The following is a 4,610-nucleotide window of genomic DNA, read 5'->3' as shown; positions in this document are numbered from 1 at the left end:
GGTGCTGCGCGAGGCGGTGGAGGCCGTGGTCAGGAGCTTCGCCAAGCACACGCAGGGCTATGGCCGAGGTGAGTCTGAGGGTCTGGCCTCCTGCGGACACCGTCTGAAAAGGAGCCTGGCTCCCACAAGTCCTCCATCGCTTTTCCTGGCGTGCAGCCCTCACATGCATTTCCTTTTGGGGAGTTTTCTTTCTGGACTGCACACACGCACAGACGCACACACTCATACGCACTCATACACGTTTAAGCGTCCCCGTCCCCTCCCCTTTACTGAGTTATTCATACATTCTCCAGGGATTCTTTTTTTTTTTTTTTTCCAGATACAATCTCTTTTCTTCCAACCTATGTCAGAAATGGAATTCACGTAGCTGAATGTTGTAGCATCTCTTTACCTTTGAGAACTGGTCCCTATTGTGTGCGATCCTGCCATTTCTCAGATTCAAGACATTTCTCATCATGCCCTCTCAATCTTTCCTTTCTGATCTCAGCAATTCCTAGACTCCTCTTTTAAGTTTCTCCATCTCCTTAATCTTGACTTTTAAATTCTTTACTTATCTTCTTTAATATTTTCAGTGCAGCTTCAGATCTGCTAGGGAATTAGTGCCTACCCAGGTCACTCATAGCTGTGACCAAAACTGGGCCCATACCGTTGAGTCCACACTGACTTCCTGTGACTCAGTACCTTACTTTGGTGTCTTTTTAGTATGGAGCCTCACAACTCCAGTCTCTGTCTATCTGGCTCTGTTTTCCTGGCCCCTACCCAGAAACTTAGGAGAAATACCAGGCCTTGGCTCTCTCAATGTTAAAATTCTGTGGAAATGAGCCAGGTAGAAACCCTATTTCAGTTAGAAATCTTCAGTTTAAAAATGCCTAATTTCTGGGAAGGGGAATGTGAGGGTGTTTTTTTTTTTTTTTTTTTTTTTTGTTTAAACAGTGTAGAATTTCCTGTCTGAGTTCTAGTTCCAGATTTACAGTTTATGTAACAAGGAATATATAGTGAAGGGTGTGGAATTTAGAATTTAAGTCTAGAATTTCCAAGACATCACTTCTGTTCTGCTTGATCCAGAAGTAACTATATCTTTTAACTTCCTATTTAATGCAGAGAAAAGTTGCAGATCTTTCTCTATAAACAGTATTTTTTTTTTTTTTTAGAAAGTGTCATGGAAAAGCTTGAGAGATCTCTGTCATGTGCCCCATCTGTCTTTCAGGAAGGGACTTAGTCTCATGGAGCTTCAGCTTCCTCAAGGATTATAATGTGTGTTGAGATATTGCAATTGACATCTGAGTACTTTTAAATTATTAGGATCTCAGTCTTTTGGTTCCTATTTCCCTAAGAAGGACACGTCTCATTTTCTCCACTCTTAAGTTCTGATGGTGTAAATCCAAAGATTCCAATAATTACAGATTTACAGATCTATTTTGCTGTGTATACCTACTGATTACATTAGTTTCCCTTCAATATTTTTCTTCTATCTTTTATTCTTGAGACAAAGTCTTGCTGAATCACTTAGTTGCCTAGGTTGGGCTTGAATTTGTGAGCTTTCTGCTTCAGCCTCCTGGATGCTGGAGTGCTTGGATTACAGGGGTGCACTACAAGGTATGGCTTTTCCTTCATTCTGCAGTTTAAATTCTTAGAGGCACTCTTCAGGGTGCTGGGGATACAAATGGGTATGATTTTGAAATTCATCATGAGCAAATATAGTTATTTGCCAGTTTAATTCAAAGATGTAACAAGGCTACTGATGGCCTATGCATCAGCCTCAAGCACCTTTAAGTCAAGACCAAGGGAAAGTCTTTGCCTGTGGACATAGTGGTAGCTAGAGGTGGTTACCCTAAATCTGAATTCTTTCTCTTGGAGGCTTATAGACATTTATTGAAGTTATAGAGGAATACTCTTTTGCTTGTCTATGTTAACCTGGAAAGCCTCTGGTTTGGCTTCTAAACTAGGTACTTTGGAAAAAAAAATTTAATTTCCTTAGAAAGGATGAAGGAACAAAAGGACTGTGCTGACAAAGAGCGATCAGTCTGCCTTCAGATGCTGTGTTTCTCTCCTATAACCTCCCCACCTCCCACCACAGTGCTCATTATTCTTGAGTTTCTCATTTCCAGTCTGGGTGTCCAGCCAGTACTGTAAGAGAGTTTGGCAGATAGTCCCGCTTCAGGCAAGCAGAATCTCTGCTGATTTGGCTCAGAAGTTCTTCACCACATGGAACCACTTATTCTGCTTCAACTAATAGGCAAAGCTGCCACTGGCGTGCACCCATATACTCACGACTGATGGCATGGTGTTTGGGGGATGGCTCTTTTCTCTTGAATATAATTTACTTTGGTCTTTGTCCAGATCATTCCCTGATAAAGCAATGCCTTACACATAATGTTCCATTCACATCCTTCATCTTCTTCCTGACTACTTCAGATTTACATTTTCCAGTACAGCCTTTAGGTTTACCTTTACATGTGTTGCAAAAAACAAAATGAAACAAAACAAGATACCACTTCTATTCTTTCACCTGTTTGTCGTTTATCTCTCCCTCCCCCACTGCCCAGGAGACATAGAGCTCAGTATGCCTTTGGATCTTAATCAGTTTGCACTGCATAGGATTTGGAACCAGCAGATCTAATCAAAAGTGGTTGTGTGATCTTGCAGAAATTAGTGAATCTGCCTATGCCTCATATGTTCCATTTATTCATTTAACAAATATTTATTGATTGCCAGATGTAGTGGTAAACAAGGCAGATATTTAGTTCCTGTTTGATGGCGCTCACAGTCTGTCTTACAGAGCGTGTGAGGATTAATGGTTCAGCAAAGTAGAATAATACAATAGAAAGAGGTTTAGCTTTGGATCCAAATGAAGATTGTTTTGAAATCCTTGTTCTGCCACTTCTGGCTTGTTCCTCAATTGTTTACTTTTTATAAAATGAGTATTACCGTACCTTTCTTCTTCCTTTTTTTTTTGTTTGTTTTTTTTGTTTTTTGTTTTTTGAGACAGATTCTCTCTATGTAGTTGAGACTGACCTGGAACTCAACGTGCAGCCCAGGCTGATCTCGAACTCACAACAATCCTCCTGCCTTAGCCTCCTGAGTGCTGAGATTACAGGCATGCGACACCATGCCCTGCTATAGTACCTTTCTTGATAGTTTTGTGTGGATTAAATAAGATAAAGCATGCAGCTCATAGTACTCAATGAGTTGTTGCTATTATACATTTGGGTGTATGTTGAAAACTGTACATATAATAGATACTGTTAATATTGCCATTTCTTCTGCCAGTTCTTCCCACACAGTCCCTTCTCATGTTTGCTATCTGGCAATCCCTAAACTGGTGTGACTGAGCAAGTCTCTTTCCTTGCTTTGTAACTGATAACATTTCCCTCTTCAAACCTGTTTTTTAATTTTTGCTCTCCTTTGATGTCACAGTATAGCTATGTGATTGGAGGTTCTACCCAGCTACTCCAGTAGGTTGAATAAATGAATCTTGCATAATATTTTGTTTAATTATTCCTTTTCCTTGCAAGCACAGGTTTTTTCCCTATAATTGATTGGAGGTAATCTAATTGGTCTGAATATTTCCAATTTTTAGAAATGTTGGCTTAATCTTCATATTACTTTACTGTGGGTACTATAATGAATTATCATACATTTGACATCTTAAAACAACAGGAGTGTTGGGGATTTAGCTCAGTGGTGCTGTGCGAGCCTCACAAGCAGGTCCTGAGTTTGATCCCTGTTACTGCAAAACAAAACAAAATAAAACCCCAGAACAGGATTTTATGGTCCCACAGTTCTGAAAGCTAGAAGCCTGAAACCAGTATCACTGGGCTAAAAATCAAGGTATTGGCAGGGCCGGGCTCCCTCCAGAAACTTTAGGGGAGGATCTGTTCCTTGATGCTTGCATTGCTTGGCTTGTGACAGCATCTTTCTAATCTCTTCCTGTGAGGTAGAAGTCTTTGCCTTTGCCTTGCGCCTTATCAAATCTGAGCTCCCTCCCTTAGGGATAACCTAGGGTAATTTCCCTGTCTCAGATTCCTTAATTTAAACACAACCTTAATGTCTTTGTCAAATCAGGTAAAACTGACAAATTCCAAGGATAAGATATGGACATCTAGGCAGGGGTCATGATTCAGTTTGCCATTGTCCCCTGCCAAAGTCACTGTTACTTCACAACCCTCTCTTCCAAAGAGAATGGTGCACTGTAGGCTCTTCATGGGGGCCTTCAAGAAACTGACAACATATCAGGTAAAATATTGTTAACCAGTTTCTGTTTTTCATGATAACTTTAATTAAGCTGCTTCAGCCTATTCTAAGAACCCTATGTGATCAGAGAGAACTTTTTTTAAAAATTAAGTTTATTGGTACGATCTAGATATACAATACAGTTACATTCATCATTGGGATCTTGTACCTTTATAAAATAGGTCTTAATTCTCATTTTTCCCCCTTGTCCCTGCCCTCCTTTCACCCCCTCCTCCCCTCCCCATTTACAAACACTTTATTTCCATTTTTTCAGTTTCTCATATTTTTTTCCTCTCTCTTATTACCTTTCCCCCACCCTTCCCACTTTCCCTACACCTTTAGCCCTTTACTTCCTATTTCACATTATTAATTATCTC

The 4,610-nt window shown here is 40.2% G+C and overlaps 1 protein-coding gene across 1 annotated transcript in view; it reads left to right on the top strand.

Moving 5' to 3' along the window:
* The first annotated feature begins 6 nt into the window (after positions 1–6).
* The window catches only part of Lix1l (limb and CNS expressed 1 like), a 22,848-nt gene continuing 18,244 nt past the window's right edge, over positions 7–4,610 (top strand). The window contains exon 1 of the mRNA XM_010629536.2: positions 7–68. The gene's annotated coding sequence lies outside the window, so the exon portion shown is untranslated. The remainder of the gene's footprint in view (positions 69–4,610) is intronic.

The sequence above is a fragment of the Fukomys damarensis genome, unplaced genomic scaffold (assembly GCF_012274545.1).
Source record: "Fukomys damarensis isolate Sample0158 unplaced genomic scaffold, DMR_v1.0_HiC HiC_scaffold_33, whole genome shotgun sequence".
In the NCBI taxonomy this organism is placed as follows: Eukaryota; Metazoa; Chordata; class Mammalia; order Rodentia; family Bathyergidae; genus Fukomys; species Fukomys damarensis.
The sequence above is the reverse complement of the archived record's forward strand: the minus strand, read 5'-3'. Positions and strand labels throughout refer to the sequence as shown.